General features: G+C 42.2%; 12 non-coding genes across 12 annotated transcripts; all 12 read right to left on the bottom strand.

The window, feature by feature from the left end:
- Positions 1-455: 455 nt before the first annotated feature.
- LOC126254366 (small nucleolar RNA U3) lies at positions 456-660 on the bottom strand. The gene has a single exon (XR_007546064.1). It is a non-coding gene; the product is annotated as a small nucleolar RNA U3 (small nucleolar RNA).
- A 2,374-nt stretch (positions 661-3,034) lies between these two features.
- LOC126254765 (U5 spliceosomal RNA) lies at positions 3,035-3,153 on the bottom strand. Its single transcript, XR_007546406.1, has one exon. It is a non-coding gene; the product is annotated as a U5 spliceosomal RNA (small nuclear RNA).
- Positions 3,154-4,106: 953 nt separating this feature from the next.
- On the bottom strand, positions 4,107-4,313 carry LOC126254485 (small nucleolar RNA U3). Its single transcript, XR_007546165.1, has one exon. It is a non-coding gene; the product is annotated as a small nucleolar RNA U3 (small nucleolar RNA).
- Positions 4,314-6,720: 2,407 nt separating this feature from the next.
- On the bottom strand, positions 6,721-6,839 carry LOC126254706 (U5 spliceosomal RNA). The gene has a single exon (XR_007546356.1). It is a non-coding gene; the product is annotated as a U5 spliceosomal RNA (small nuclear RNA).
- Positions 6,840-7,792: 953 nt separating this feature from the next.
- Positions 7,793-7,999, bottom strand: LOC126254484 (small nucleolar RNA U3). The gene has a single exon (XR_007546164.1). It is a non-coding gene; the product is annotated as a small nucleolar RNA U3 (small nucleolar RNA).
- A 2,389-nt stretch (positions 8,000-10,388) lies between these two features.
- Positions 10,389-10,507, bottom strand: LOC126254704 (U5 spliceosomal RNA). The gene has a single exon (XR_007546355.1). It is a non-coding gene; the product is annotated as a U5 spliceosomal RNA (small nuclear RNA).
- Positions 10,508-11,460: 953 nt separating this feature from the next.
- LOC126254482 (small nucleolar RNA U3) lies at positions 11,461-11,667 on the bottom strand. The gene has a single exon (XR_007546163.1). It is a non-coding gene; the product is annotated as a small nucleolar RNA U3 (small nucleolar RNA).
- A 2,431-nt stretch (positions 11,668-14,098) lies between these two features.
- LOC126254703 (U5 spliceosomal RNA) lies at positions 14,099-14,217 on the bottom strand. Its single transcript, XR_007546354.1, has one exon. It is a non-coding gene; the product is annotated as a U5 spliceosomal RNA (small nuclear RNA).
- A 953-nt stretch (positions 14,218-15,170) lies between these two features.
- LOC126254481 (small nucleolar RNA U3) lies at positions 15,171-15,377 on the bottom strand. The gene has a single exon (XR_007546162.1). It is a non-coding gene; the product is annotated as a small nucleolar RNA U3 (small nucleolar RNA).
- Positions 15,378-17,782: 2,405 nt separating this feature from the next.
- LOC126254702 (U5 spliceosomal RNA) lies at positions 17,783-17,901 on the bottom strand. The gene has a single exon (XR_007546353.1). It is a non-coding gene; the product is annotated as a U5 spliceosomal RNA (small nuclear RNA).
- A 953-nt stretch (positions 17,902-18,854) lies between these two features.
- LOC126254368 (small nucleolar RNA U3) lies at positions 18,855-19,061 on the bottom strand. Its single transcript, XR_007546066.1, has one exon. It is a non-coding gene; the product is annotated as a small nucleolar RNA U3 (small nucleolar RNA).
- Positions 19,062-21,435: 2,374 nt separating this feature from the next.
- On the bottom strand, positions 21,436-21,554 carry LOC126254776 (U5 spliceosomal RNA). The gene has a single exon (XR_007546416.1). It is a non-coding gene; the product is annotated as a U5 spliceosomal RNA (small nuclear RNA).
- Between the last annotated feature and the right edge of the window lie 88 nt (positions 21,555-21,642).

Raw genomic sequence — 21,642 nt, 5'->3', positions numbered from 1 at the left:
TGACAACAGAAATAAAATTTCTGTCGATAGTATTTGAACCAGTCTTATTCATTTGCGAATTTCATGCATTCCTTCTTGCAGATAACACTGCCTTGCAAATCACTCAATTCATGTTTGCTAGCCAAACGTGCTCCTCCTAAATGTTTCGTACATCATGCATTAGTGGTGATTATCGAGACTGTGTTGTGTGTCAGCTTTTTATGGTCATCAATTGCACTCTTCTTGTGTTGCTCACTCATTCTTGTAACTCAAAAGTACGTCGTTGTCATCCAAGCCTAGCACTTGGAGCAGGCCAAATCAAATGGCTCGTCCCCGTGCCACTCGAGAAACTTCCACGAGGCTTTCATGACATGTCGCAATCGAAGGCTTTCCACAACCTGTAGCGACATTTCTGCAACGACGCGGGTCCCGATACCAACAGTATGACTTATGCTTCTAATCTATATAATAAAACCACCACTCGGAAAGCGCTATTCCCTTCCCACATCCCTCAGAATGTGGTGAACGATCATCGATTACAACCAAGATGCGATGAATCTTGATCGCAAGCCTCACGCTCAGGGAGAGTGCTACCACTCATCATCGTGGTTACGTCTACTCCAGCGTTGAACTAGAGAGTTGAAGACATACTACAGAAATGATCCTGTGAAGTATAATCTTGCTTGCAAGCTATCACCGCTCGCTACTTATGCCACGAGACCGTCAACACGCCCTACGAGAATACGACACATTCTTCACATTTCGCGATTTACTTATCGAAGAATTTCTTAAGCTCAGACATTCTGCAAAGAACCTACTTCTACCCTTACTTGGCCGCAATGATCTCACTCGGCTATTTTTGTGCGCTACCAGTGCTTCTTGCGTTCCGAAATGAGAGACCATTGCCTCAGGCGAGACTGTATGTAAACACCGCTTGCACCTCCGGCCGCTAGATGGGGGCCTGGGGCACATACAGTAGCTTTCTATGGCGCAAGCAGACATGCCAAATAGCCACTGAAAGAGAAACACACAAGAGGGCATTCATAGGACTCTTGTGCTTTCTTTAAAACCGCCTCTCTCTTCGAAAATTTTCGCACCGCACTAGCTTATTCACCTCACCCTAACAGTGCGAACTCTTGTCGATATTTGGCCACTTTCATGCATACTTCCTCTTTCGTTTCACTTTGCGTCTTACTTGATACCCGCCCAAGAGCTGCTGATATACAATACTCGCAATAAATGTGTTTCTCTCTGTACCTCTCGTCGCCTATCACGAGTATTGCTTCTCCTCACATGGCAATTATGAAAACACCCACAGCTAAACAAACACTTCCTTCAAGCGCCACGTCCATACTATCAATCATACACTACTAATTTCACAGCTACTTGCTCCACTAATACATTTCTTATGTCTACTGTTAAACAGATGAAGAATCAAAGTATACAACAAGTCCCTATGAACATCACTGTCAGGACATTTTACAGACCTACGCATACCATGCCAATCTTTATGCTTCAACTATGATGGCCCATGTGCTATGAATAAAGAAATTTCTCATAAAATAACAAATAATCTTACAACTATACAAATACTCCGACAAGCTCCTTACTAAAATGCTAGATGTTTAGCAATCCCCCCCATCATCTCAGAATAATCTCAAGCAGTGCTTTCATCCCATGATCACTTCTTTGCAAACAAAACCACAAACTACTTTTTATACTAGCTTCCTTGTCACAGTGAACAGGGAACTAATGCTAGTGCCTCAGTTTACTAAAAAGCTTTTTTCGCTTGCAACATATAAACTACCAACTTGAACCTCTGGGATTTTCAAACACACACACACACAGAAAACTTAATTCCACAGAAATTTAGGAGTAACAGTGGTTACCTCACATTTTCATACATACTCAAATAGCTACTTCTGTGCACTTCACACAATGTTCTCATCGTGTTCCAACAGAGAACACACTAATCACTATGAATGGATTCTGGTAAAAGAGCATTAAAAAAACGAACAGCCTGATCAAAGTGATTATCTGCACATCCTCTGCCAATAACATGTCACTCTATACCCGAGGGAAACTAAAATGCAGGGAAAGGAGCTTTGTTGTGACCACTGTGTCGGTATTTCATCATTTACTGACCAAAGTCTTCTCAAGCCAAGTATGCACCAGCTCTGTGTATGGCTGGGTCAATCAAGAGCCCCTTTCAATTTTACTTAAAAGACAAGCAGCATCAACAACTCACAGGAGGCACTTAACATTTTTACCATTATCTGCACCACCTTCCACTGATTTATTGAAGAAGAAACTGCAAAGTCTGGCCAATTTTGTACACAAGTAATCTTGAAAACATTGGAGTCAACAACAGATACATAGTTTCCAAGACTGTAGCAAGGAACAACCCTTCAATTTCAAGATTTATCTCTCACTGAGACACATCATACCCAAACTACACCTAGCAGGAAATTGCTACTCAATTCATTTCTAGCTATCTATGTCATATTCAACAACTGTCTCTTTCTCACCTAAATCTTCTACAAAACTGAGTACACTGTTATGAACAAAGAACCAATGCCACATTATGGCAACAAGCCAGTGCCACTAATATCCACTCTATTGAAAACAATTGAAATACTCATCCTGCCCAACTAACCACCATCTTCAGCCCAAATCTCACTCACATCATACCTACAAATCACAAACTTCTGCGGTAAAAATTATTTTGGCTTTCAAAACAAAATCTACTTATCACATACCAGTATTTATTACAAAGACAATCATTCATCATTCACTTCCAAATATCAGCTTATATGCTGTTGTGCAACTGCAGTGCAAGTAAACATTCTCAAATCATCTACAACTGAGGTACGGAAAGGGTTCACCAAGAGTTTGCAGGACAATAAATAGCTCTGTCCCCCTCTCTCTCTCTCTACACAATCGTCTAACACACTGCACGCCATTTCAGGCCAAACGTGATCCGCTAATCCACGCCCTTCATTCTCACAACACAATCTACCTCTTGCTACTCACATTACGTTTTACTTGTGATTGTGGCTCAGCAATAGCCGAGCACTACAAAAAATACCGTCTAGACTCATTTAATGTTCCCCTCCACGGAAATCTTTAGTAAAAGGCGAAAGATTTATTCGGTTTGAAGGGAAACCAGAGTGCCGATCAACGCCCTCACTTCAATACTTATGGCTGCTTCTCTATTACTTCTCCGCGAGAACGCCGAAAATTCTTGCCGTCTTGTCTACTTCTCTACCGTCAACAGACTTCCAGTGTCATGCAAGCACACACCCCAAACTAACTGTCAACGCTGAAATAAGTGTCTGCCAACTGTCGTCGCTATTACTCTTTAGATAACTATTTTCATCATTTCTGTCACCATTCAAGCTGCTTCATTACCTCACCTGCCGACAGATGGCAGCACGCATAATTCCTGTCGGCGACCCACCGTCCGACATACAACGTCCGACACACAACTGCCCGCACTGCTCTGCATCTAACACTAATCTCTCTCCTCCCCACCACACTCGTTCACTCAAAAAACTGACAACTAGATAGTTCTTTGTACGCAAAACTAGGCCACATCACACGCAACGTGTATGTAGATGTATGGTGCAAGGGAAATATCCCCCTGCTCCCACACAACTAATTAATACTAGTTGACAACAGAAATAAAATTTCTGTCGATAGTATTTGAACCAGTCTTATTCATTTGCGAATTTCATGCATTCCTTCTTGCAGATAACACTGCCTTGCAAATCACTCAATTCATGTTTGCTAGCCAAACGTGCTCCTCCTAAATGTTTCGTACATCATGCATTAGTGGTGATTATCGAGACTGTGTTGTGTGTCAGCTTTTTATGGTCATCAATTGCACTCTTCTTGTGTTGCTCACTCATTCTTGTAACTCAAAAGTACGTCGTTGTCATCCAAGCCTAGCACTTGGAGCAGGCCAAATCAAATGGCTCGTCCCCGTGCCACTCGAGAAACTTCCACGAGGCTTTCATGACATGTCGCAATCGAAGTCTTTCCACAACCTGTAGCGACATTTCTGCAACGACGCGGGTCCCGATACCAACAGTATGACTTATGCTTCTAATCTATATAATAAAACCACCACTCGGAAAGCGCTATTCCCTTCCCACATCCCTCAGAATGTGGTGAACGATCATCGATTACAACCAAGATGCGATGAATCTTGATCGCAAGCCTCACGCTCAGGGAGAGTGCTACCACTCATCATCGTGGTTACGTCTACTCCAGCGTTGAACTAGAGAGAGTTGAAGACATACTACAGAAATGATCCTGTGAAGTATGATCTTGCTTGCAAGCTATCACCGCTCGCTACTTATGCCACGAGACCGTCAACACGCCCTACGAGAATACGACACATTCTTCACATTTCGCGATTTACTTATCGAAGAATTTCTTAAGCTCAGACATTCTGCAAAGAACCTACTTCTACCCTTACTTGGCCGCAATGATCTCACTCGGCTATTTTTGTGCGCTACCAGTGCTTCTTGCGTTCCGAAATGAGAGACCATTGCCTCAGGCGAGACTGTATGTAAACACCGCTTGCACCTCCGGCCGCTAGATGGGGGCCTGGGGCACATACAGTAGCTTTCTATGGCGCAAGCAGACATGCCAAATAGCCACTGAAAGAGAAACACACAAGAGGGCATTCATAGGACTCTTGTGCTTTCTTTAAAACCGCCTCTCTCTTCGAAAATTTTCGCACCGCACTAGCTTATTCACCTCACCCTAACAGTGCGAACTCTTGTCGATATTTGGCCACTTTCATGCATACTTCCTCTTTCGTTTCACTTTGCGTCTTACTTGATACCCGCCCAAGAGCTGCTGATATACAATACTCGCAATAAATGTGTTTCTCTCTGTACCTCTCGTCGCCTATCACGAGTATTGCTTCTCCTCACATGGCAATTATGAAAACACCCACAGCTAAACAAACACTTCCTTCAAGCGCCACGTCCATACTATCAATCATACACTACTAATTTCACAGCTACTTGCTCCACTAATACATTTCTTATGTCTACTGTTAAACAGATGAAGAATCAAAGTATACAACAAGTCCCTATGAACATCACTGTCAGGACATTTTACAGACCTACGCATACCATGCCAATCTTTATGCTTCAACTATGATGGCCCATGTGCTATGAATAAAGAAATTTCTCATAAAATAACAAATAATCTTACAACTATACAAATACTCCGACAAGCTCCTTACTAAAATGCTAGATGTTTAGCAATCCCCCCCATCATCTCAGAATGATCTCAAGCAGTGCTTTCATCCCATGAGCACTTCTTTGCAAACAAAACCACAAACTACTTTTTATACTAGCTTCCTTGTCACAGTGAACAGGGAACTAATGCTAGTGCCTCAGTTTACTAAAAAGCTTTTTTCGCTTGCAACATATAAACTACCAACTTGAACCTCAGGGATTTTCAAACACACACACACACACACACAGAAAACTTAATTCCACAGAAATTTAGGAGTAACAGTGGTTACCTCACATTTTCATACATACTCAAATAGCTACTTCTGTGCACTTCACACAATGTTCTCATCGTGTTCCAACAGAGAACACACTAATCACTATGAATGGATTCTGGTAAAAGAGCATTAAAAAAACGAACAGCCTGATCAAAGTGATTATCTGCACATCCTCTGCCAATAACATGTCACTCTATACCCGAGGGAAACTAAAATGCAGGGAAAGGAGCTTTGTTGTGACCACTGTGTCGGTATTTCATCATTTACTGACCAAAGTCTTCTCAAGCCAAGTATGCACCAGCTCTGTGTATGGCTGGGTCAATCAAGAGCCCCTTTCAATTTTACTTAAAAGACAAGCAGCATCAACAACTCACAGGAGGCACTTAACATTTTTACCATTATCTGCACCACCTTCCACTGATTTATTGAAGAAGAAACTGCAAAGTCTGGCCAATTTTGTACACAAGTAATCTTGAAAACATTGGAGTCAACAACAGATACATAGTTTCCAAGACTGTAGCAAGGAACAACCCTTCAATTTCAAGATTTATCTCTCACTGAGACACATCATACCCAAACTACACCTAGCAGGAAATTGCTACTCAATTCATTTCTAGCTATCTATGTCATATTCAACAACTGTCTCTTTCTCACCTAAATCTTCTACAAAACTGAGTACACTGTTATGAACAAAGAACCAATGCCACATTATGGCAACAAGCCAGTGCCACTAATATCCACTCTATTGAAAACAATTGAAATACTCATCCTGCCCAACTAACCACCATCTTCAGCCCAAATCTCACTCACATCATACCTACAAATCACAAACTTCTGCGGTAAAAATTATTTTGGCTTTCAAAACAAAATCTACTTATCACATACCAGTATTTATTACAAAGACAATCATTCATCATTCACTTCCAAATATCAGCTTATATGCTGTTGTGCAACTGCAGTGCAAGTAAACATTCTCAAATCATCTACAACTGAGGTACGGAAAGGGTTCACCAAGAGTTTGCAGGACAATAAATAGCTCTGTCCCCCTCTACCCCCCCCCCCTCTCTCTCTCTCTCTCTCTCTCTCTACACAATCGTCTAACACACTGCACGCCATTTCAGGTCAAACGTGATCCGCTAATCCACGCCCTTCATTCTCACAACACAATCTACCTCTTGCTACTCACATTACGTTTTACTTGTGATTGTGGCTCAGCAATAGCCGAGCACTACAAAAAATACCTTCTAGACTCATTTAATGTTCCCCTCCACGGAAATCTTTAGTAAAAGGCGAAAGATTTATTCGGTTTGAAGGGAAACCAGAGTGCCGATCAACGCCCTCACTTCAATACTTATGGCTGCTTCTCTATTACTTCTCCGCGAGAACGCCGAAAATTCTTGCCGTCTTGTCTACTTCTCTACCGTCAACAGACTTCCAGTGTCATGCAAGCACACACCCCAAACTAACTGTCAACGCTGAAATAAGTGTCTGCCAACTGTCGTCGCTATTACTCTTTAGATAACTATTTTCATCATTTCTGTCACCATTCAAGCTGCTTCATTACCTCACCTGCCGACAGATGGCAGCACGCATAATTCCTGTCGGCGACCCACCGTCCGACATACAACGTCCGACACACAACTGCCCGCACTGCTCTGCATCTAACACTAATCTCTCTCCTCCCCACCACACTCGTTCACTCAAAAAACTGACAACTAGATAGTTCTTTGTACGCAAAACTAGGCCACATCACACGCAACGTGTATGTAGATGTATGGTGCAAGGGAAATATCCCCCTGCTCCCACACAACTAATTAATACTAGTTGACAACAGAAATAAAATTTCTGTCGATAGTATTTGAACCAGTCTTATTCATTTGCGAATTTCATGCATTCCTTCTTGCAGATAACACTGCCTTGCAAATCACTCAATTCATGTTTGCTAGCCAAACGTGCTCCTCCTAAATGTTTCGTACATCATGCATTAGTGGTGATTATCGAGACTGTGTTGTGTGTCAGCTTTTTATGGTCATCAATTGCACTCTTCTTGTGTTGCTCACTCATTCTTGTAACTCAAAAGTACGTCGTTGTCATCCAAGCCTAGCACTTGGAGCAGGCCAAATCAAATGGCTCGTCCCCGTGCCACTCGAGAAACTTCCACGAGGCTTTCATGACATGTCGCAATCGAAGTCTTTCCACAACCTGTAGCGACATTTCTGCAACGACGCGGGTCCCGATACCAACAGTATGACTTATGCTTCTAATCTATATAATAAAACCACCACTCGGAAAGCGCTATTCCCTTCCCACATCCCTCAGAATGTGGTGAACGATCATCGATTACAACCAAGATGCGATGAATCTTGATCGCAAGCCTCACGCTCAGGGAGAGTGCTACCACTCATCATCGTGGTTACGTCTACTCCAGCGTTGAACTAGAGAGAGTTGAAGACATACTACAGAAATGATCCTGTGAAGTATGATCTTGCTTGCAAGCTATCACCGCTCGCTACTTATGCCACGAGACCGTCAACACGCCCTACGAGAATACGACACATTCTTCACATTTCGCGATTTACTTATCGAAGAATTTCTTAAGCTCAGACATTCTGCAAAGAACCTACTTCTACCCTTACTTGGCCGCAATGATCTCACTCGGCTATTTTTGTGCGCTACCAGTGCTTCTTGCGTTCCGAAATGAGAGACCATTGCCTCAGGCGAGACTGTATGTAAACACCGCTTGCACCTCCGGCCGCTAGATGGGGGCCTGGGGCACATACAGTAGCTTTCTATGGCGCAAGCAGACATGCCAAATAGCCACTGAAAGAGAAACACACAAGAGGGCATTCATAGGACTCTTGTGCTTTCTTTAAAACCGCCTCTCTCTTCGAAAATTTTCGCACCGCACTAGCTTATTCACCTCACCCTAACAGTGCGAACTCTTGTCGATATTTGGCCACTTTCATGCATACTTCCTCTTTCGTTTCACTTTGCGTCTTACTTGATACCCGCCCAAGAGCTGCTGATATACAATACTCGCAATAAATGTGTTTCTCTCTGTACCTCTCGTCGCCTATCACGAGTATTGCTTCTCCTCACATGGCAATTATGAAAACACCCACAGCTAAACAAACACTTCCTTCAAGCGCCACGTCCATACTATCAATCATACACTACTAATTTCACAGCTACTTGCTCCACTAATACATTTCTTATGTCTACTGTTAAACAGATGAAGAATCAAAGTATACAACAAGTCCCTATGAACATCACTGTCAGGACATTTTACAGACCTACGCATACCATGCCAATCTTTATGCTTCAACTATGATGGCCCATGTGCTATGAATAAAGAAATTTCTCATAAAATAACAAATAATCTTACAACTATACAAATACTCCGACAAGCTCCTTACTAAAATGCTAGATGTTTAGCAATCCCCCCCATCATCTCAGAATGATCTCAAGCAGTGCTTTCATCCCATGAGCACTTCTTTGCAAACAAAACCACAAACTACTTTTTATACTAGCTTCCTTGTCACAGTGAACAGGGAACTAATGCTAGTGCCTCAGTTTACTAAAAAGCTTTTTTCGCTTGCAACATATAAACTACCAACTTGAACCTCAGGGATTTTCAAACACACACACACACACACAGAAAACTTAATTCCACAGAAATTTAGGAGTAACAGTGGTTACCTCACATTTTCATACATACTCAAATAGCTACTTCTGTGCACTTCACACAATGTTCTCATCGTGTTCCAACAGAGAACACACTAATCACTATGAATGGATTCTGGTAAAAGAGCATTAAAAAAACGAACAGCCTGATCAAAGTGATTATCTGCACATCCTCTGCCAATAACATGTCACTCTATACCCGAGGGAAACTAAAATGCAGGGAAAGGAGCTTTGTTGTGACCACTGTGTCGGTATTTCATCATTTACTGACCAAAGTCTTCTCAAGCCAAGTATGCACCAGCTCTGTGTATGGCTGGGTCAATCAAGAGCCCCTTTCAATTTTACTTAAAAGACAAGCAGCATCAACAACTCACAGGAGGCACTGAACATTTTTACCATTATCTGCACCACCTTCCACTGATTTATTGAAGAAGAAACTGCAAAGTCTGGCCAATTTTGTACACAAGTAATCTTGAAAACATTGGAGTCAACAACAGATACATAGTTTCCAAGACTGTAGCAAGGAACAACCCTTCAATTTCAAGATTTATCTCTCACTGAGACACATCATACCCAAACTACACCTAGCAGGAAATTGCTACTCAATTCATTTCTAGCTATCTATGTCATATTCAACAACTGTCTCTTTCTCACCTAAATCTTCTACAAAACTGAGTACACTGTTATGAACAAAGAACCAATGCCACATTATGGCAACAAGCCAGTGCCACTAATATCCACTCTATTGAAAACAATTGAAATACTCATCCTGCCCAACTAACCACCATCTTCAGCCCAAATCTCACTCACATCATACCTACAAATCACAAACTTCTGCGGTAAAAATTATTTTGGCTTTCAAAACAAAATCTACTTATCACATACCAGTATTTATTACAAAGACAATCATTCATCATTCACTTCCAAATATCAGCTTATATGCTGTTGTGCAACTGCAGTGCAAGTAAACATTCTCAAATCATCTACAACTGAGGTACGGAAAGGGTTCACCAAGAGTTTGCAGGACAATAAATAGCTCTGTCCCCCTCTACCCCCCCCCTCTCTCTCTCTACACAATCGTCTAACACACTGCACGCCATTTCAGGTCAAACGTGATCCGCTAATCCACGCCCTTCATTCTCACAACACAATCTACCTCTTGCTACTCACATTACGTTTTACTTGTGATTGTGGCTCAGCAATAGCCGAGCACTACAAAAAATACCTTCTAGACTCATTTAATGTTCCCCTCCACGGAAATCTTTAGTAAAAGGCGAAAGATTTATTCGGTTTGAAGGGAAACCAGAGTGCCGATCAACGCCCTCACTTCAATACTTATGGCTGCTTCTCTATTACTTCTCCGCGAGAACGCCGAAAATTCTTGCCGTCTTGTCTACTTCTCTACCGTCAACAGACTTCCAGTGTCATGCAAGCACACACCCCAAACTAACTGTCAACGCTGAAATAAGTGTCTGCCAACTGTCGTCGCTATTACTCTTTAGATAACTATTTTCATCATTTCTGTCACCATTCAAGCTGCTTCATTACCTCACCTGCCGACAGATGGCAGCACGCATAATTCCTGTCGGCGACCCACCGTCCGACATACAACGTCCGACACACAACTGCCCGCACTGCTCTGCATCTAACACTAATCTCTCTCCTCCCCACCACACTCGTTCACTCAAAAAACTGACAACTAGATAGTTCTTTGTACGCAAAACTAGGCCACATCACATGCAACGTGTATGTAGATGTATGGTGCAAGGGAAATATCCCCCTGCTCCCACACAACTAATTAATACTAGTTGACAACAGAAATAAAATTTCTGTCGATAGTATTTGAACCAGTCTTATTCATTTGCGAATTTCATGCATTCCTTCTTGCAGATAACACTGCCTTGCAAATCACTCAATTCATGTTTGCTAGCCAAACGTGCTCCTCCTAAATGTTTCGTACATCATGCATTAGTGGTGATTATCGAGACTGTGTTGTGTGTCAGCTTTTTATGGTCATCAATTGCACTCTTCTTGTGTTGCTCACTCATTCTTGTAACTCAAAAGTACGTCGTTGTCATCCAAGCCTAGCACTTGGAGCAGGCCAAATCAAATGGCTCGTCCCCGTGCCACTCGAGAAACTTCCACGAGGCTTTCATGACATGTCGCAATCGAAGTCTTTCCACAACCTGTAGCGACATTTCTGCAACGACGCGGGTCCCGATACCAACAGTATGACTTATGCTTCTAATCTATATAATAAAACCACCACTCGGAAAGCGCTATTCCCTTCCCACATCCCTCAGAATGTGGTGAACGATCATCGATTACAACCAAGATGCGATGAATCTTGATCGCAAGCCTCACGCTCAGGGAGAGTGCTACCACTCATCATCGTGGTTACGTCTACTCCAGCGTTGAACTAGAGAGAGTTGAAGACATACTACAGAAATGATCCTGTGAAGTATGATCTTGCTTGCAAGCTATCACCGCTCGCTACTTATGCCACGAGACCGTCAACACGCCCTACGAGAATACGACACATTCTTCACATTTCGCGATTTACTTATCGAAGAATTTCTTAAGCTCAGACATTCTGCAAAGAACCTACTTCTACCCTTACTTGGCCGCAATGATCTCACTCGGCTATTTTTGTGCGCTACCAGTGCTTCTTGCGTTCCGAAATGAGAGACCATTGCCTCAGGCGAGACTGTATGTAAACACCGCTTGCACCTCCGGCCGCTAGATGGGGGCCTGGGGCACATACAGTAGCTTTCTATGGCGCAAGCAGACATGCCAAATAGCCACTGAAAGAGAAACACACAAGAGGGCATTCATAGGACTCTTGTGCTTTCTTTAAAACCGCCTCTCTCTTCGAAAATTTTCGCACCGCACTAGCTTATTCACCTCACCCTAACAGTGCGAACTCTTGTCGATATTTGGCCACTTTCATGCATACTTCCTCTTTCGTTTCACTTTGCGTCTTACTTGATACCCGCCCAAGAGCTGCTGATATACAATACTCGCAATAAATGTGTTTCTCTCTGTACCTCTCGTCGCCTATCACGAGTATTGCTTCTCCTCACATGGCAATTATGAAAACACCCACAGCTAAACAAACACTTCCTTCAAGCGCCACGTCCATACTATCAATCATACACTACTAATTTCACAGCTACTTGCTCCACTAATACATTTCTTATGTCTACTGTTAAACAGATGAAGAATCAAAGTATACAACAAGTCCCTATGAACATCACTGTCAGGACATTTTACAGACCTACGCATACCATGCCAATCTTTATGCTTCAACTATGATGGCCCATGTGCTATGAATAAAGAAATTTCTCATAAAATAACAAATAATCTTACAACTATACAAATACTCCGACAAGCTCCTTACTAAAATGCTAGATGTTTAGCAATCCCCCCCATCATCTCAGAATAATCTCAAGCAGTGCTTTCATCCCATGAGCACTTCTTTGCAAACAAAACCACAAACTACTTTTTATACTAGCTTCCTTGTCACAGTGAACAGGGAACTAATGCTAGTGCCTCAGTTTACTAAAAAGCTTTTTTCGCTTGCAACATATAAACTACCAACTTGAACCTCTGGGATTTTCAAACACACACACACACACACACACACACACACAGAAAACTTAATTCCACAGAAATTTAGGAGTAACAGTGGTTACCTCACATTTTCATACATACTCAAATAGCTACTTCTGTGCACTTCACACAATGTTCTCATCGTGTTCCAACAGAGAACACACTAATCACTATGAATGGATTCTGGTAAAAGAGCATTAAAAAAAACGAACAGCCTGATCAAAGTGATTATCTGCACATCCTCTGCCAATAACATGTCACTCTATACCCGAGGGAAACTAAAATGCAGGGAAAGGAGCTTTGTTGTGACCACTGTGTCGGTATTTCATCATTTACTGACCAAAGTCTTCTCAAGCCAAGTATGCACCAGCTCTGTGTATGGCTGGGTCAATCAAGAGCCCCTTTCAATTTTACTTAAAAGACAAGCAGCATCAACAACTCACAGGAGGCACTTAACATTTTTACCATTATCTGCACCACCTTCCACTGATTTATTGAAGAAGAAACTGCAAAGTCTGGCCAATTTTGTACACAAGTAATCTTGAAAACATTGGAGTCAACAACAGATACATAGTTTCCAAGACTGTAGCAAGGAACAACCCTTCAATTTCAAGATTTATCTCTCACTGAGACACATCATACCCAAACTACACCTAGCAGGAAATTGCTACTCAATTCATTTCTAGCTATCTATGTCATATTCAACAACTGTCTCTTTCTCACCTAAATCTTCTACAAAACTGAGTACACTGTTATGAACAAAGAACCAATGCCTCATTATGGCAACAAGCCAGTGCCACTAATATCCACTCTATTGAAAACAATTGAAATACTCATCCTGCCCAACTAACCACCATCTTCAGCCCAAATCTCACTCACATCATACCTACAAATCACAAACTTCTGCGGTAAAAATTATTTTGGCTTTCAAAACAAAATCTACTTATCACATACCAGTATTTATTACAAAGACAATCATTCATCATTCACTTCCAAATATCAGCTTATATGCTGTTGTGCAACTGCAGTGCAAGTAAACATTCTCAAATCATCTACAACTGAGGTACGGAAAGGGTTCACCAAGAGTTTGCAGGACAATAAATAGCTCTGCCCCCCTCTACCCCCCCCCCCCTCTCTCTCTCTCTCTCTCTCTCTCTCTCTCTCTCTCTACACAATCGTCTAACACACTGCACGCCATTTCAGGTCAAACGTGATCCGCTAATCCACGCCCTTCATTCTCACAACACAATCTACCTCTTGCTACTCACATTACGTTTTACTTGTGATTGTGGCTCAGCAATAGCCGAGCACTACAAAAAATACCTTCTAGACTCATTTAATGTTCCCCTCCACGGAAATCTTTAGTAAAAGGCGAAAGATTTATTCGGTTTGAAGGGAAACCAGAGTGCCGATCAACGCCCTCACTTCAATACTTATGGCTGCTTCTCTATTACTTCTCCGCGAGAACGCCGAAAATTCTTGCCGTCTTGTCTACTTCTCTACCGTCAACAGACTTCCAGTGTCATGCAAGCACACACCCCAAACTAACTGTCAACGCTGAAATAAGTGTCTGCCAACTGTCGTCGCTATTACTCTTTAGATAACTATTTTCATCATTTCTGTCACCATTCAAGCTGCTTCATTACCTCACCTGCCGACAGATGGCAGCACGCATAATTCCTGTCGGCGACCCACCGTCCGACATACAACGTCCGACACACAACTGCCCGCACTGCTCTGCATCTAACACTAATCTCTCTCCTCCCCACCACACTCGTTCACTCAAAAAACTGACAACTAGATAGTTCTTTGTACGCAAAACTAGGCCACATCACACGCAACGTGTATGTAGATGTATGGTGCAAGGGAAATATCCCCCTGCTCCCACACAACTAATTAATACTAGTTGACAACAGAAATAAAATTTCTGTCGATAGTATTTGAACCAGTCTTATTCATTTGCGAATTTCATGCATTCCTTCTTGCAGATAACACTGCCTTGCAAATCACTCAATTCATGTTTGCTAGCCAAACGTGCTCCTCCTAAATGTTTCGTACATCATGCATTAGTGGTGATTATCGAGACTGTGTTGTGTGTCAGCTTTTTATGGTCATCAATTGCACTCTTCTTGTGTTGCTCACTCATTCTTGTAACTCAAAAGTACGTCGTTGTCATCCAAGCCTAGCACTTGGAGCAGGCCAAATCAAATGGCTCGTCCCCGTGCCACTCGAGAAACTTCCACGAGGCTTTCATGACATGTCGCAATCGAAGTCTTTCCACAACCTGTAGCGACATTTCTGCAACGACGCGGGTCCCGATACCAACAGTATGACTTATGCTTCTAATCTATATAATAAAACCACCACTCGGAAAGCGCTATTCCCTTCCCACATCCCTCAGAATGTGGTGAACGATCATCGATTACAACCAAGATGCGATGAATCTTGATCGCAAGCCTCACGCTCAGGGAGAGTGCTACCACTCATCATCGTGGTTACGTCTACTCCAGCGTTGAACTAGAGAGAGTTGAAGACATACTACAGAAATGATCCTGTGAAGTATGATCTTGCTTGCAAGCTATCACCGCTCGCTACTTATGCCACGAGACCGTCAACACGCCCTACGAGAATACGACACATTCTTCACATTTCGCGATTTACTTATCGGAGAATTTCTTAAGCTCAGACATTCTGCAAAGAACCTACTTCTACCCTTACTTGGCCGCAATGATCTCACTCGGCTATTTTTGTGCGCTACCAGTGCTTCTTGCGTTCCGAAATGAGAGACCATTGCCTCAGGCGAGACTGTATGTAAACACCGCTTGCACCTCCGGCCGCTAGATGGGGGCCTGGGGCACATACAGTAGCTTTCTATGGCGCAAGCAGACATGCCAAATAGCCACTGAAAGAGAAACACACAAGAGGGCATTCATAGGACTCTTGTGCTTTCTTTAAAACCGCCTCTCTCTTCGAAAATTTTCGCACCGCACTAGCTTATTCACCTCACCCTAACAGTGCGAACTCTTGTTGATATTTGGCCACTTTCATGCATACTTCCTATTTCGTTTCACTTTGCGTCTTACTTGATACCCGCCCAAGAGCTGCTGATATACAATACTCGCAATAAATGTGTTTCTCTCTGTACCTCTCGTCGCCTATCACGAGTATTGCTTCTCCTCACATGGCAATTATGAAAACACCCACAGCTAAACAAACACTTCCTTCAAGCGCCACGTCCATACTATCAATCATACACTACTAATTTCACAGCTACTTGCTCCACTAATACATTTCTTATGTCTACTGTTAAACAGATGAAGAATCAAAGTATACAACAAGTCCCTATGAACATCACTGTCAGGACATTTTACAGACCTACGCATACCATGCCAATCTTTATGCTTCAACTATGATGGCCCATGTGCTATGAATAAAGAAATTTCTCATAAAATAACAAATAATCTTACAACTATACAAATACTCCGACAAGCTCCTTACTAAAATGCTAGATGTTTAGCAATCCCCCCCATCATCTCAGAAAAATCTCAAGCAGTGCTTTCATCCCATGAGCACTTCTTTGCAAACAAAACCACAAACTACTTTTTATACTAGCTTCCTTGTCACAGTGAACAGGGAACTAATGCTAGTGCCTCAGTTTACTAAAAAGCTTTTTTCGCTTGCAACATATAAACTACCAACTTGAACCTCTGGGATTTTCAAACACACACACACACACAGAAAACTTAATTCCACAGAAATTTAGGAGTAACAGTGGTTACCTCACATTTTCATACATACTCAAATAGCTACTTCTGTGCACTTCACACAATGTTCTCATCGTGTTCCAACAGAGAACACACGAATCACTATGAATGGATTCTGGTAAAAGAGCATTAAAAAAACGAACAGCCTGATCAAAGTGATTATCTGCACATCCTCTGCCAATAACATGTCACTCTATACCCGAGGGAAACTAAAATGCAGGGAAAGGAGCTTTGTTGTGACCACTGTGTCGGTATTTCATCATTTACTGACCAAAGTCTTCTCAAGCCAAGTATGCACCAGCTCTGTGTATGGCTGGGTCAATCAAGAGCCCCTATCAATTTTACTTAAAAGACAAGCAGCATCAACAACTCACAGGAGGCACTGAACATTTTTACCATTATCTGCACCACCTTCCACTGATTTATTGAAGAAGAAACTGCAAAGTCTGACCAATTTTGTACACAAGTAATCTTGAAAACATTGGAGTCAACAGCAGATACATAGTTTCCAAGACTGTAGCAAGGAACAACCCTTCAATTTCAAGATTTATCTCTCACTGAGACACATCATACCCAAACTACACCTAGCAGGAAATTGCTACTCAATTCATTTCTAGCTATCTATGTCATATTCAACAACTGTCTCTTTCTCACCTAAATCTTCTACAAAACTGAGTACACTGTTATGAACAAAGAACCAATGCCACATTATGGCAACAAGCCAGTGCCACTAATATCCACTCTATTGAAAACAATTGAAATACTCATCCTGCCCAACTAACCACCATCTTCAGCCCAAATCTCACTCACATCATACCTACAAATCACAAACTTCTGCGGTAAAAATTATTTTGGCTTTCAAAACAAAATCTACTTATCACATACCAGTATTTATTACAAAGACAATCATTCATCATTCACTTCCAAATATCAGCTTATATGCTGTTGTGCAACTGCAGTGCAAGTAAACATTCTCAAATCATCTACAACTGAGGTACGGAAAGGGTTCACCAAGAGTTTGCAGGACAATAAATAGCTCTGCCCCCCTCTACCCCCCCCCTCTCTCTCTCTCTCTCTCTCTCTCTCTCTACACAATCGTCTAACACACTGCACGCCATTTCAGGTCAAACGTGATCCGCTAATCCACGCCCTTCATTCTCACAACACAATCTACCTCTTGCTACTCACATTACGTTTTACTTGTGATTGTGGCTCAGCAATAGCCGAGCACTACAAAAAATACCTTCTAGACTCATTTAATGTTCCCCTCCACGGAAATCTTTAGTAAAAGGCGAAAGATTTATTCGGTTTGAAGGGAAACCAGAGTGCCGATCAACGCCCTCACTTCAATACTTATGGCTGCTTCTCTATTACTTCTCCGCGAGAACGCCGAAAATTCTTGCCGTCTTGTCTACTTCTCTACCGTCAACAGACTTCCAGTGTCATGCAAGCACACACCCCAAACTAACTGTCAACGCTGAAATAAGTGTCTGCCAACTGTCGTCGCTATTACTCTTTAGATAACTATTTTCATCATTTCTGTCACCATTCAAGCTGCTTCATTACCTCACCTGCCGACAGATGGCAGCACGCATAATTCCTGTCGGCGACCCACCGTCCGACATACAACGTCCGACACACAACTGCCCGCACTGCTCTGCATCTAACACTAATCTCTCTCCTCCCCACCACACTCGTTCACTCAAAAAACTGACAACTAGATAGTTCTTTGTACGCAAAACTAGGCCACATCACACGCAACGTGTATGTAGATGTATGGTGCAAGGGAAATATCCCCCTGCTCCCACACAACTAATTAATACTAGTTGACAACAGAAATAAAATTTCTGTCGATAGTATTTGAACCAGTCTTATTCATTTGCGAATTTCATGCATTCCTTCTTGCAGATAACACTGCCTTGCAAATCACTCAATTCATGTTTGCTAGCCAAACGTGCTCCTCCTAAATGTTTCGTACATCATGCATTAGTGGTGATTATCGAGACTGTGTTGTGTGTCAGCTTTTTATGGTCATCAATTGCACTCTTCTTGTGTTGCTCACTCATTCTTGTAACTCAAAAGTACGTCGTTGTCATCCAAGCCTAGCACTTGGAGCAGGCCAAATCAAATGGCTCGTCCCCGTGCCACTCGAGAAACTTCCACGAGGCTTTCATGACATGTCGCAATCGAAGTCTTTCCACAACCTGTAGCGACATTTCTGCAACGACGCGGGTCCCGATACCAACAGTATGACTTATGCTTCTAATCTATATAATAAAACCACCACTCGGAAAGCGCTATTCCCTTCCCACATCCCTCAGAATGTGGTGAACGATCATCGATTACAACCAAGATGCGATGAATCTTGATCGCAAGCCTCACGCTCAGGGAGAGTGCTACCACTCATCATCGTGGTTACGTCTACTCCAGCGTTGAACTAGAGAGAGTTGAAGACATACTACAGAAATGATCCTGTGAAGTATAATCTTGCTTGCAAGCTATCACCGCTCGCTACTTATGCCACGAGACCGTCAACACGCCCTACGAGAATACGACACATTCTTCACATTTCGCGATTTACTTATCGAAGAATTTCTTAAGCTCAGACATTCTGCAAAGAACCTACTTCTACCCTTACTTGGCCGCAATGATCTCACTCGGCTATTTTTGTGCGCTACCAGTGCTTCTTGCGTTCCGAAATGAGAGACCATTGCCTCAGGCGAGACTGTATGTAAACACCGCTTGCACCTCCGGCCGCTAGATGGGGGCCTGGGGCACATACAGTAGCTTTCTATGGCGCAAGCAGACATGCCAAATAGCCACTGAAAGAGAAACACACAAGAGGGCATTCATAGGACTCTTGTGCTTTCTTTAAAACCGCCTCTCTCTTCGAAAATTTTCGCACCGCACTAGCTTATTCACCTCACCCTAACAGTGCGAACTCTTGTCGATATTTGGCCACTTTCATGCATACTTCCTCTTTCGTTTCACTTTGCGTCTTACTTGATACCCGCCCAAGAGCTGCTGATATACAATACTCGCAATAAATGTGTTTCTCTCTGTACCTCTCGTCGCCTATCACGAGTATTGCTTCTCCTCACATGGCAATTATGAAAACACCCACAGCTAAACAAACACTTCCTTCAAGCGCCACGTCCATACTATCAATCATACACTACTAATTTCACAGCTACTTGCTCCACTAATACATTTCTTATGTCTACTGTTAAACAGATGAAGAATCAAAGTATACAACAAGTCCCTATGAACATCACTGTCAGGACATTTTACAGACCTACGCATACCATGCCAATCTTTATGCTTCAACTATGATGGCCCATGTGCTATGAATAAAGAAATTTCTCATAAAATAACAAATAATCTTACAACTATACAAATACTCCGACAAGCTCCTTACTAAAATGCTAGATGTTTAGCAATCCCCCCCATCATCTCAGAATAATCTCAAGCAGTGCTTTCATCCCATGATCACTTCTTTGCAAACAAAACCACAAACTACTTTTTATACTAGCTTCCTTGTCACAGTGAACAGGGAACTAATGCTAGTGCCTCAGTTTACTAAAAAGCTTTTTTCGCTTGCAACATATAAACTACCAACTTGAACCTCTGGGATTTTCAAACACACACACACACAGAAAACTTAATTCCACAGAAATTTAGGAGTAACAGTGGTTACCTCACATTTTCATACATACTCAAATAGCTACTTCTGTGCACTTCACACAATGTTCTCATCGTGTTCCAACAGAGAACACACTAATCACTATGAATGGATTCTGGTAAAAGAGCATTAAAAAAACGAACAGCCTGATCAAAGTGATTATCTGCACATCCTCTGCCAATAACATGTCACTCTATACCCGAGGGAAACTAAAATGCAGGGAAAGGAGCTTTGTTGTGACCACTGTGTCGGTATTTCATCATTTACTGACCAAAGTCTTCTCAAGCCAAGTATGCACCAGCTCTGTGTATGGCTGGGTCAATCAAGAGCCCCTTTCAATTTTACTTAAAAGACAAGCAGCATCAACAACTCACAGGAGGCACTGAACATTTTTACCATTATCTGCACCACCTTCCACTGATTTATTGAAGAAGAAACTGCAAAGTCTGGCCAATTTTGTACACAAGTAATCTTGAAAACATTGGAGTCAACAACAGATACATAGTTTCCAAGACTGTAGCAAGGAACAACCCTTCAATTTCAAGATTTATCTCTCACTGAGACACATCATACCCAAACTACACCTAGCAGGAAATTGCTACTCAATTCATTTCTAGCTATCTATGTCATATTCAACAACTGTCTCTTTCTCACCTAAATCTTCTACAAAACTGAGTACACTGTTATGAACAAAGAATCAATGCCACATTATGGCAACAAGCCAGTGCCACTAATATCCACTCTATTGAAAACAATTGAAATACTCATCCTGCCCAACTAACCACCATCTTCAGCCCAAATCTCACTCACATCATACCTACAAATCACAAACTTCTGCGGTAAAAATTATTTTGGCTTTCAAAACAAAATCTACTTATCACATACCAGTATTTATTACAAAGACAATCATTCATCATTCACTTCCAAATATCAGCTTATATGCTGTTGTGCAACTGCAGTGCAAGTAAACATTCTCAAATCATCTACAACTGAGGTACGGAAAGGGTTCACCAAGAGTTTGCAGGACAATAAATAGCTCTGTCCCCCTCTCTCTCTCTCTACACAATCGTCTAACACACTGCACGCCATTTCAGGCCAAACGTGATCCGCTAATCCACGCCCTTCATTCTCACAACACAATCTACCTCTTGCTACTCACATTACGTTTTACTTGTGATTGTGGCTCAGCAATAGCCGAGCACTACAAAAAATACCTTCTAGACTCATTTAATGTTCCCCTCCACGGAAATCTTTAGTAAAAGGCGAAAGATTTATTCGGTTCGAAGGGAAACCAGAGTGCCGATCAACGCCCTCACTTCAATACTTATGGCTGCTTCTCTATTACTTCTCCGCGAGAACGCCGAAAATTCTTGCCGTCTTGTCTACTT

This window comes from Schistocerca nitens, chromosome 4 (genome assembly GCF_023898315.1).
Source record: "Schistocerca nitens isolate TAMUIC-IGC-003100 chromosome 4, iqSchNite1.1, whole genome shotgun sequence".
Lineage (NCBI taxonomy): Eukaryota > Metazoa > Arthropoda > Insecta > Orthoptera > Acrididae > Schistocerca > Schistocerca nitens.
This window is presented reverse-complemented; position numbering and strand designations above follow the sequence as displayed.